Here is a 13188-nt window from a genome sequence, read left to right as displayed (position 1 = left end):
GGGTACAGCTCAGCTCTGAATCCAGTTGCCGTTTTCAATATTTAGCTGTATGGGGTGTAGTGCACCATCCCATGTGGGAATTGAACTGGCAACCTTGTTGTTGAGAGCTCGCACACTAACCAAGTGAGCCATCCTGCCACCCCTCTGGAAGATCAGTGGCAGTTTGTTGTCTTCCATCTAGTCGTGGAGGGTGCAGCTCACTGGCCCATGTGAGAATCGAACTGGCAACCCTGTTGTTCAGAGTTTGCACTCTAACCAACTGAGACATCAGGCCACCCAGACCCCTAATTATTTTTTTAGTTCACATTTTAGCGCATGAAAAACCAAAGCTTCTCTTTAAGTTTTCCCCATTAAACTTTTTGTTCTCCTTTTTGCCTGTGTCCATGTTTTTCCCTCAAGACTACGCTGTCTGTGAGATATTTCTTTGCCACTCTAGTTTTTGGTTATATATGTCTGTGTCTAAAGAGAGAATCAATGTTATTATTTTGAGAATTTCTAGCTGGTACTTGTACATTACAGTTTTTCTTGCATTGACTTGAACCATACTTTATTTTCAATTTAGCAGTTCTTAGGTATGAATGAATATTATTCCATCAGGACAAGATTCAGCAGCAATTTAAAGAAGGAGATGGTGGCACATTCTGGTTAAAGATTTCTTTTCTCCCCCAAAAGCCTGTTTCCTTCTGGGGGTAAAAATAGACTGCCTGAGCTTTAAGTCGATTTCATTGTAATGAGATTTGACCCATTCATCGCAATGGTATACCAAATTCTAGAATAACTATCTTGGGTAGCACTATGGCATGGTGATTGTTATGGGGTGTTGAGTTAGGCTGTTTGGATGTGAATCCTCAGTGTATCATTTACTATCTCTGTCTTTGGAGAAGTTATGAAGTTGCTGTGTTGATATATTTTTCTTCTATAAAGTGGAATTAACAATAGCACTTGCCTTGCAGGTGTGCTGTGAGAAGTGAGTATAGACATATATTTTTTTGGTAAGTAAGCATTCAATAAATGTGAGCTTTGGCATTATTATCTTTTGCATGTCATTCACCTTCACAAGAACATCCAGTCCTTTCCTGTGGGTAGCACATGGCTCTGTGAATGTCTCCTCAGCAGTTGCAGTTCATTGGGCTCCTGCCAGCCAGTGTCTCACTGACCTCCATCCATTATGTTATCCCTTCCTTTCAAAATGCTTATATTCTTGATTCCCTTTTACTTCCAACAATATGAGCTTCTGCCCTTGTGAGATCCTAAAAAATAATTTGGTTCTCAAGGAAGCCTTTCCTGATTCCATTGACTTAGAGGTTCTTTAACTTAAGGTCCTCTCAACCTTTGAGCTATAACTATTTACACTGAATGGATAACATATATTGTTTATTTTGTCATCTATTTATATTTCCAAAATAAATTCTCATGTTTTTGAGAGAAATGACTACTTTCTTTCATAATCTCTCATTCACTGAGGAAACTTTTCCAGATGTGTGTGTGCGTGTGAGAGAGAGAGAGAGAGAGAGAGAGAGAGAGAGAGAGAGAGAGAGAGAGAGAGAGAGAGAATTCTCAATCTATGGGTACTAACTTATTTCCCTTGTAAAATATTAGGTTGGTGCAAAAGTAATTGCATTTTAAAAGGTTAAAATATTGCAAAGACCACAATTACTCTTTCCCCAACCTAGCTTAGCATTGCATAGCTTAGACAATTAAATTCATTGGTTTTCATTTTCTTTTCAGATATTATAATTGCTTTTAGAAAACAAAGTGCTTTCCATTAACATCCCTAAATGGCTTCCTATAGTAACTATGCAAACAAGAATTGTACAAGATGTTATGTTTGATTTTGCAGGTAACGTAAAAAGTTACAGAGCATTAATCTGTCTTAACTACTGATAGTTTGTCCTCTAGAGTCCTATCACATAACTATAAGAAGACTTTGTTTTCCTCCCTACCAAGTCTACTTTTCTATCTTATCCATTCCTTCATACTCTACAAGTAAATGAACACTGTCAGAAACTACCAAGAATAAATCATGGTTTTAGTAACTTTTTATTGTGACTGATACATCCCACAGGTTGCTGGTAAATATTAGTTTTATTACAATAATCTGCTGTTATATAAATCACCTCCTTGATGTATCCTGAATGGCTTTCCAGTTAAAACATAATTCTCCTAATGTCTCATTCCAGTGGTGAAAACATTTGTGTTTTAGCCTTGAACTTGTGAATCTTTTTTCCAAAAGTATTTATAAGCTCACTGAAGGGTAATGTGACTATACTTTCAAAGAGAAAAATTTTTCTATTTATCTATCAGTTCATTCAGTTCATTTTTTTTTAATTTATTGGGGTGACAATTGTTAGTAAAATTACATAGATTTCAGGTGTACAATTCTGTATTACATCATCCATAAATCCCATTGCGTGTTCACCACCCAGAGTCAGTTCTCCTTCCATCACCATATATTTGATCCCCCCTTACCCTCATCTCCCCCCCACCACCCCCTTTACCCTCTGGTAACCACTAAACTATTGTCTGTGTCTATGAGTTTCTGTTTCTCATTTGTTTGTCTTGTTCTTTTGTTGTTTTTGGTTTATATACCACATATCAGTGAAATCACATGGTTCTCTGCTTTTTCTGTCTGACTTATTTCGCTCAGCATTACACTCTCAATATCCATCCATATTGTCACAAATGTTCCTATATCATCTTTTCTTACCGCCGAATAGTATTCCATTGTGTATATATACCACAACTTCTTTATCCATTCATCTATCGAAGGACATTTTGATTGTTTCCATATCAGTTCATTTTTTATTGATGTATAAATGACATAAAATTACATTAGTTTCAGGTATGCAATATGATTCAATATCTGTATACACTTAAAATGATCAGCCCTAGAAAATAATGAAATTGTTACTTGTAAAAGCTGTGCTAACAAAAGATAATCAGCTTTACCTTATTAATCTAAAATTAAAGCTGTAGCAGAGCATCTTATAATACAATGTATTGACCTGCTAAGCATAATGTCAGAAATTCAAGTTTACTGATATGATTGCATATATTATAGTCTAAGGATTTTGTAGCTTTGCAATCCCTCAGTAAAAAGTGAAAGAGCAGTGCATGCATTTGTATTTGAGTATATTCCATTCAAAAACACATATTAGTTGACTATCAGGTCTTAAGTATTGAGCAAGGTAACTGAGAAACAAAGTGGAGTAATATGGCCTTCAAAGATCTAGTCTATTAGGGATATTAAAAATGAGACAATATCAGGAAAATAGGATTATGATAATGCTTAAAATCTGGCACTTTGAAGGCACAGCAGACAATTATTTAGCCCAGTTATGGAAATTAAGTTTCCAATACCTGCAGGAAATCTTTGTTCTATTAACCGGAGACAATGGCTTGCCACATCTACTACCGTGTTTTCCCAAAAATAAGACCTAGCCAGACCATTAGCTCCAATGCGTCTTTTGGAGCAAAAATTAATACAAGAGCTAGTGTTACATTATATTATTGTCACGCGGGGCGGCCTGCGGGGTCTCTGTTCCTGCTCCCCACATAAGAACACAGGATGTGACTAGGCCAAAAAGGAACACCCACAGAGCCATAGGTAGGGGAGTCATACCACTATAGTCTCCCTGGAGGCTGGATTCACACGACGTATGACCTGCTGTCCGCTTTTCTGCCAACTGACCGATGACTCTCCTCAATGCTCCTCGACTCCACTCCCCAACGCAGCCGTGGCAGTTACATTAGTGGCCAATGGCTCAAGGGTTACAACTGAAGGCCAACTAGCCACAGCTGATGGCTATCTACTACCCGAGCCAGCACCTTTTCATGTGAGGCCGAGAGCCTGGAAACTGCTCTCTGGGGCTCTGTCCCCACAATTATATTACATTATATTTTATATTATATTAAAGACAAGTTCTTATATTATAGCAAAATAAGACCGGGTCTTCTATTAATTTTTGCTCCAAAAGACACATTAGAGCTGATGCTCTGGCTAGGTCTTATTTTCGGGGGGAAAACGGTATGAAATCTGGGCTCTAATTCAGCATTTCTCAGTAGTGACAAGAACCTAGCCAAAGGTTTGCTAGATGATGTTGAATTACTTCTTCATGACAAAGGACAGGGCCCAGGCCCACCTCACACACTTCTGTTACCATGGATTCCAAATTAAATGTTTCCCCATCAAAGCATACGGAATCTCGCTCTGTTCATCCTCATTTTATCACACAAGCTATAGCTCACATCTCTGATCCCTCTTGCTCATGAAAGCAATGAACTGAACATAAATGATTAGAAAATACCACCTGCTCAAAGCTTAATACAGAGGGGAAAAAAAATGTGGCTGTGCTTTTTGGAATGGAAATTCATTAGCTTAAGCTCAGCATGTCACTTATATTACCCACCACGAAAACTGTAAGTTACTGAGTGCATGGGATGAAATATTGGGTGACAGATACTAGTTTTCTCTTTGGGAGTTTTTCTCTGAAGACTGTCAAGGACAGAGTGTGACTGATGAGGCCACTGCAGGCCTTTCTTTATATCATAATATTTACTGTTTGGAGCATGAAAATAACAGTAGTTGTGTTGAAAGTAACTATTTAACAATGAAATAAATCGGAGGTCCCCAAAGGTGGCCTGCCAAGCATTTGCTTGTGACATATGGCTGCCCTGACGTAAATGAGAGAAAAATTATTTCTTCAGCTCAAAACCCAGAAACTTTTCATTTATTTCTACGAGTAGAAGTAAGGAACAAAAATCATTTGGATTTGCCTTAATACTTGAGCAAAAACAATTCAAGGGAGTCATTAAGCTGTAAATAAACAAAAGAAGCATTCAGAGGAATCACTACCAAGTCAAAGTTTTATCTGCCTTTTCCCGGCTTCTTCCAATTTCTATCTTGCCTCACTCCTTCTTTCTTAAAATTCCATACTTCTAAGCAGTTTAAAAATCTCTTTTCCAGATTATTTCATTTGTTCAAGTGGTACTTAATGCTATAAAGTTTTATTTTGACTAACAGTTCATGCTTTATTAGAACATGTAATATAAACATGGCTTTATTCAAATTTTGAGAGTATGTATAGGTTTATTGTTTTTTTTAAAGGTAAGATGCTATAAAAATCTAAACAATAGAATCAAAATGTCAGTAATCTGCTTACTAGTTTTTTGATTACTAGGATCTAGGATGTAGGAACCAAGCTATGATAAGAGTTCTGAGTTTGGAAAAGTGGGCTGGGTACTAGTCTCAAGAATAATGATGATTAGTTGATGGTAAAATAATAATGATAGCAAGAGTGAAAATGTATTAAACAGCTACTACGAGTCTGACACAGTATAAAGTACTTTACATGCATCATAGTTTAACCCTCATAGAAATTTTATGAATTAAATGACTGTAGTAGGCAGAATTGTAAGATGGACCCAAGATTCCCATTCTCCTGGTTTCCATGCTCTGAAAAATCCCCTCTTTTAAGTATGAGCAGGACTTGTAAATATGATGCAATATTACTCTCATGATTACATTGATTTATCTAGCACAAGGAATTTTGCAGGCATATTAATATCTGATTATTTGGTTTTCAAATAATAGTTAATCGATAGGGAAATTATCCTAGGTGGACCTGACCCAATTAGGTGAGCCATTAAAAGAGATCAGACAAATTCAAAGTATAATACATTCTTCTGCTGGCCTCAAAGGAGCAAAGTGCCATGTAAGAGGAACAGTGTGTGGCATCTGGAAGCTAGAATAGGTACCTGATTGATAGCAAGGAAGCCAGCAAGTGAGGATCTGTCTTAACCACCACATAGAACTGAACCTGTGATGTTGGAAGTGGACTCCAAGACTCAGGTGAAACTGTAGCCCTAATTGACTCTTTGATTTTAACCTGGCAAGCCCCTGATTTGAGGACCCAGTTAATCTTTGGCCATACTTCTAAAAATGTAAATCATGAGATGACAGGTTTGTGTTATTTTAAACTGATTAATTTTGTGCAAATTTGCTATATAGCAATAGAAAACTAATGAAAGGCATACCAAGGTATATTAAGTTTCTTTCAATTTTTCAAATAGGGAAACTAAGAATTAGGGATATTAAATAACTTGTCCAAATTCACATTGGTTTGCAAGTCAAGGCTCTATGTCACTAGAACCAATAGTGTTTGCACTCCACTTTATTGAACAACAGTGCCTATAAAGACACTAGTCCAATGGGAAGCCCATATCTTAAGGGCTGGAAAAAATTAATAAATAATAAATAACAGAACCCAAGATTCTAAATGGAAAGTAAAGGGGTTACTAGAGAGTGAAGACCCAGGAGAGAACTATGGAGATGAGTGGACTTGCAGAAGTACACAGAGAAAATGTAAAGCCCTTTCAGCTTGTTCAGTCTATTGTTAACTGTTCATTATTAGAGCTAGAGTTGTAGGCAAAAGAAAGACTTGTCACAGATCATTTTTTTGTATTCTTGTAAAAGCATGTTTTATTCTATTCAAGAGAATAGAGAGGAATTGTAGCTTGAAATGAACTTTAAAACAATAATAAGAGAAATGAGGCAAGCTTTAGAAAAAGAGCGAATGGTTTGGGAATTTGAGAGCAATGACAAATACTGGAGCCAGAAGTTCTGGGTTAAACAAAAATATGTTATATAGATAAGAATCGAAAAATTGTGTGTGTGTGTGTGTGTGTGTGTGTGTGTGTGTGTGTGTGATGAGATGCTTAAGATCTTCTCTTTTAGCAAATTTCAAGTATACAATAAAGTGTGATTAACTATAGTCATCTTGCTGTATATTAGATTTTTAGACTCATTAAACTTATAAATGAAAGCTTGTACCCTTTGACTAGCATTCCTCCCACATATTGGAATAAAGCCACTCAGCAAATACATGTAATTTTCTACTGAAATGTTTGGTAGTACAGAAGCAAGACTAGGGAGCAAGAATAAAAAAGTTTATAGTTAGAGCTGTGATTTGGCAGGAAGGTTGTGGTAGAAAGAAAATAAGATATTTGGATGATGAATGATTAGAAAAATACAGAGGTCCTGAGGAACTAGATTTCAGAACCAGTTCAAATCAAAATGTAGTAACAAAATAAACAGCTAGGGAGTTGAGGTACTTACCCACTGGACTTTGGGTTTTGAGGGGGCTGAAAAAGAGCATTCCCACCACAAATGTGTTCTTCTTGGGTATTGCAGGGGAAAGTTTATCTCTCCTTATCATTTAACAAATCCAGGCATTTAGGAAACTGAGGAGGGGGCCTAAAATGCATGTCTCTCACACAGTACCCTCTACCACCGTAATAGGATTTAGCTAACTTTATTAAAATACACACATAAACAATCAGCCTATCACATATTTCCCCCAGAAACATATGAGTGAAACTTTACTATGAGAAATAACTGAGAAACCACTCTCAAAGTTGTGCTAAAACTGCATACCCCTAAATGACCTCATTTGGCCCTTAACACAGGTGTAGGGGAAGATATGAATGATTCCTTGCTAAGGGCTGAAAATACCACATTATATGACTCACTCAGGGTAACATTTCCTCACCATCTTACAATTAAGTATCCTTATGGTCTTGGCAGGGTGATAGCCTCTTATACAATGACTTATTAGTAAATCAGAAAATGGAAACTAAAACTGTTTTTAGAGATGTGTAGACTTTTTCCCTCAAAGGAAGAATATAGTGTCAGGAAGAAAAAAAACAACAACAACACAGAAACAAAAACAAACAAACAAAAAGAATAAAATGAAAATCCATTGGGAAGTGACTGGTGTTGAACCTAGACAATGATGTAATTGGCTGTTTTCTAGTTGATTACCAAACCCTTTCTCAAACATAGACTAACATCAGTTTAGAGCTGGGAAGAGAACTTGATTTTGACATACTATTCACTATTATCCCCAACCCCATACTTGGAATCTCACAAACTCTATGCTTCTTAAGACAGATGTAAGCTACATCAAATTTCTAATGAGCTAAGAAAAAAATATTTGTCAGTGTAGTTTTTCTATTTGTAATAAATAGTTTTTTTTAATTACACAATAATCTTATGATAAATGATTTTAGTATTTAAAATAACTGTGTAGATTATTGTCTAAATCTATGACCAAAACACTAATTAAATCCATAAAACATAAAAATGTAAACAATGACATAAAAAATTTCCAACTTTTGGAAAATATTATATTATTTGAGCCTAATTTTTGACAAATTGTATGTAATGTAGGAATCTGAGGATATCTCATTATTGGGTCAAGCGGCATAAATTATGAAGAAAATCCTAGAAATGAAAAATACAGTAATCTTAATATGATAGTTGTAATAATTTAAATAGCAAAGTAATTCCAGGGGGAAAAAAGGAGCTTTTTTATGTGTTACAGTGGTAGAGTAAAAGGATAGCCCTTTAGTACTGTGCTGATGGGTTGGTTACAGGCAGACTACAGTAGTTAGTTCTGTCCAGAACAATTCTAAGAATATAGAAAGAGTCTATCAATTCAGCAGTTTCAACCAGAAAGAAGAAGAAACTCCATCTTTATGTGAAATAATTGAAATAAGAAAAAGTTAGGTAATGTGGGAGCAGGAAGTGATAATTTTTTTCAATAGGTTAAAAGAATAACCATATTAGATTTCCATCATTGGTTTAAGATGTAATGTAATAAATACAATATAATATAGACTATTTTTTAGCCAAAACAATGTAATGTAATAAATATAATATAATATAATATAATATAGACTACATTTTAGCCAAAACAATAAAACAGCTTTCTATGAAAACTGCCCAAGTATTGGAATAGTTGAATAAGATATCAAGTTGACTACATAGGCATAAACTTAATGATTACTTCTTGGGGATGTTTTGCAGGTAGTCATGCATTAACTGGGAATCTGTATTTCAGCAGGTGGCAGTTTGGCGGTTCTTGGGCTAAATGTAGCCCAGATGACCTATTTGTTTGGGTATACAATACTATGTAAAGAGTAACAAATTTGTTGCCAACATATAAAATTTAGAGTATTTCACATGAAAATCGTAATTTCTTGCATCTTGGAACATTTCTTGGCATTTGTACTCGTTATATCAGAAAATTTGGCAAAATTGAACGGTGATATTTTTGGCAATAAGAAATAGAAAGCAAGAAGTTACTGGCCATTTTTGACAGATTTTCTTGACTCCATTTTAACCACAGATCAAAGCGTTTGACACTACTTTCCCCACATTGACTATGAATTGCCATTTATCATCTTGCTTGAGCTATTGTTATACTTTCTTCATCTTAATTACCTACATGGCTCTATAGGCATTCCGATTTTCTATCTTTGGACTAGATAAGGTAAGATCCCTTCTGATGTGGAAGTTTTTGAAGTTTTTATTCTGACTAATAGAAAATGCCAGGCCCCCATCAGTTTACTTAAGCTAGTGTACATCTAGCAAAATTATCTCATATTACTAATGAATAATTAATGAATAAACAATTCACCCAGATCATACAGCTAGTTAGTGACAGCTCTGAAAACAGGACTCTTTGGGTCTACTAAGAATTGTTAGCTATTGATTTGATTCAATTATTTTAAGAATTGTAGTAAACAGATAAACAAACAATCAGACACCTAGACAACCTAGACAGATTTTAATCAAAATTTTCTGCAATTCAGTTCCAAATAACCTACTTACTTTTGAAAATTCTAATATATTTGTATATTGAAAAAAACTAATATATTGAAAAAAAAACATATATATATATATATATATATATATATATATATATATATATATATATATATATGTATGTATATATATTGCCTGTTATGGTGTAGGTATAGCCTTTGAATGGTATAAGATCGTCTAAATCAGAGATTTTCCAATGCAATTTGCAATTATATCTTTTCAGTAAAAAGTTATTAAAACAAATATATGAAAGAGTACAGAAATCAAAACCATATTGGAACATATATTATTTAATTATATTTCAAAGAGGAAAATATATAATCATACACAATATCTTACTGAGTTATTACTTCTTAACACTGCACTAAAGCTTTTTAGATTTATTATCCATTTTTATCATTACGAACATACCATTTATTATATAACTTTATTATCCCTAGTTTGCAAATTAGAAAACAGAATCTTACAAAGATTAAGGTCACAAGTTAGTCAGAGGTAGGCGTTCTAATTCCAAAGCCTATGGGCTATAATGATCTACAATATTATCACTAGGCAACTATCTTTCTCGCTCACTCGTCCAAAATATGATCTATTGAGTGGAAGTGCTGGAATGCCCATAGGATCGTGTACGCATGTGGATGGGGATAGGGAGAATCAGGTCAACAGATTCAGAGCCTAGGAAGTGATAACATTGCCCACTGATACTGGCCTCTTTGAAGTGAGTTAGAACCTAATTCCAAATTGACCTATCCTGTGGTGGCACTTCAAAAGTATGTAGGTGTTATACAATCATGTAATATTCTGAAGTTGGAATTTACCTAGTGTGGTAATTTGAAACGCACAAAAAATATCTGTCAGAAACATTTTTCAACTGCCTGGTATGTGTTCAGAAAGAATCTAGAGAGTTTTTGCTTCCAGCTATGATGGAGTACAGAGAGATAGTTTCTTCTTTGCCCTAGAGATTTATAGGTTAATGAGAGGAACCCACCCCACAATGATAAAAATAAGAAATGACATAGTGCAAATTCAGAAAAGAAATTTCTTTCATCTTGTAGTCATGTAAACCACCTAGTTCAGGACCTAATTGACTAGTTTATTTGCACTAAAATAAATGAGTTATTGTCAGATAAATGGATGGAAAAAAAACACACCTAATTACAGAAAAAAAGATACTACCCATAATTAGTATTTTCAAAAGCCATGAATTTTAAGACACATGAAAGCTGTGAATAAGCTTACATAAAAAATTGAAGGATTGAACAAGAAAAGCCTGTGTGTGTGTGTGTGTGTGTGTGTGTGTGTGTGTGTGTATGTGTGCGTGTGTGTGTCAGTTGTATTAGGGGTGTTAATCAGCTCAAAGAAAATATCTTCAAACAAACAACACAATTATGCTGTCACTAACAGGCAAAGGCATTTAATAAAGAAAAAATAATAATTTGAATAGGCAGCTTTGACAGAAAAGCTGAAAATAGGTTCATGTAATTGTGTTTAAAGTGTCAATACTTTTGTGCCTTACAGTTCTGAAAAAGTAATTAAAGGGAAACCATTTTTAGTCTGGAAATGTTTTAAGGTGAGTTGTATATTGCTCAAGGCATCCTTGGACACTGCTTCCATTTTGGACAGAAACACTTTCTCCATTAACTTAATTTCCAAACTCTTCTGGATATCCATTCAATCCACAGCTCTGCACTACTCAAATTAGAAATACATACTCAGGAAATAAATAAAGTCCTTAGAGATTAATGATGAGTCTATCTACATGGCAGAACCTGGTTTAAAGAAAAATAAAAAGACATGAAAAGAAAGAAAGAAAATACGTGAAAGAAAGAGAAATATAAAGGAAGGAGGAAAGGAAAATAAAAAGTATGAAGAGGTTATTCTACTGCAGTTTTATTCATGGGATGGTTTTCAGTTCATTTGTTTGGCTCCTTCATTTGACTTGAATGAATACAAAATGAAAAAATGAACGCTGGATTTCCTTACATGTCCTACAGTTTTATTAGCATAAAACCTCCTGAAGTCAATGATGGATCCAACATGGACTTTCAGTACTGAGATTTATGACCATATAAAAGTGTCACTGGCATAGAGTGGTGTTTTAAACATGTTGGAGCCAGAATTTGAATTATGGTTCTACCAGTAGTTGACCTTTTGGATACTTGAACTTTCAATTGTGTAGTTTCGTTATCTAAATGTGGTAAAAAATGAGACCTCCCTTTACATGAGTTAGTATGCATAGTCTCAACCAAGGAGAAAAAAAAAGGAAGTCTGTCATATTAAACTAAACTCAGCAACATGACCTTAACTGTTGGAGAAGGAAGCTAGTTGGCAGTTCATGCAGGTACCCTCTCACTTTCTCCCAGAAAGTTTCTGTCAGGTCAGCAGCAGGAAGAAAGCCAGTCAGCTTAATATCACCAGTAATTACCTGTGGCACTTTCAACAATGAGATGTAAACTATATTGATCTGTTATTTTTATGTGTATTTATTCCCTTGTCTCCGAAACAGGATACTTGTGTTCAAACCACTCACATTTTTCAATTATACATAGTTACTTCTCAGACTCACTAACTATGGCTTAATTTCCATTCCACAGTCATAAGACACGTTTCAATATCATCCATCATCATTTTACACAACATCTCAAAAATGTATCTTTTTGTAAAGCAATGTAATATTTTAAAAACATTTCAACGCATGTTTTGCTATTTTCTTCCTTAGATGTGTAAACATAAAAGAGAAATCGTCAGTGCCTTTTTGCCAGTGAGTAATTTAGTCATATCAATATTGTGACCTTTATTTCCGAAAGAAATAAGAGGTTCTTTCTATTACAGATGTGATTATCAAACACTTTTGAGTTATAAAATTTCTCCTTTCAGTGTTCTATAAATTAGATTCTTTGTGAAATAGAGGGACACCACTTGTGTTTCATACTCAATTTCATTCATAATATGCTGCTCTTTTGGATTTGGTTTTTGAAGGAACAAATTTTAAAAAGTCAAACACTATGATTATTTTTATATTACACTTTTCTAAGTCTGGCTGACTTAATGAAGTAATCATTTAAGTTTACTCATTTAAAACACTGTATTCCATTTTAATGGTGAGAAAATACATTGCTATACTAAAATCTGATCTGAGATTCTCTTTTATTGGTTAAAATAGGATTATGACTATATGTAGAAACCTGAATCTCTTTGTCTCATTGTCTCCCTTTGATTCTACATTCAGTTTTTCACATAAAGTATCGGTTATAAAGCTGTTCTTGCTTTTCTGAGGGTGGACAATGGGAGGCAATTAGGAACCACTAGCTAGCAAATGTCTAGTAAAATGATCCCTGTAATTTACACTCAGTATCATTGAGATCGGGTTGCCCAGTTAACTTTAAAAAACAATACTTTTCATTTGGTTACTTAAGATTTGAATCCATTAATTGTTGCTGACTGCCGAATGTATATTTATCAGAATTGGAAGAGGCGAGAAAGTGTTCATCCTTTCATTAAAAAATGATTGCCGAGCT

This window comes from Rhinolophus sinicus, chromosome 15 (assembly GCF_057876585.1).
Source record: "Rhinolophus sinicus isolate RSI-liver-muscle chromosome 15, RSI-T2T, whole genome shotgun sequence".
Classification (NCBI taxonomy): domain Eukaryota; kingdom Metazoa; phylum Chordata; class Mammalia; order Chiroptera; family Rhinolophidae; genus Rhinolophus; species Rhinolophus sinicus.
This window is presented reverse-complemented; position numbering follows the sequence as displayed.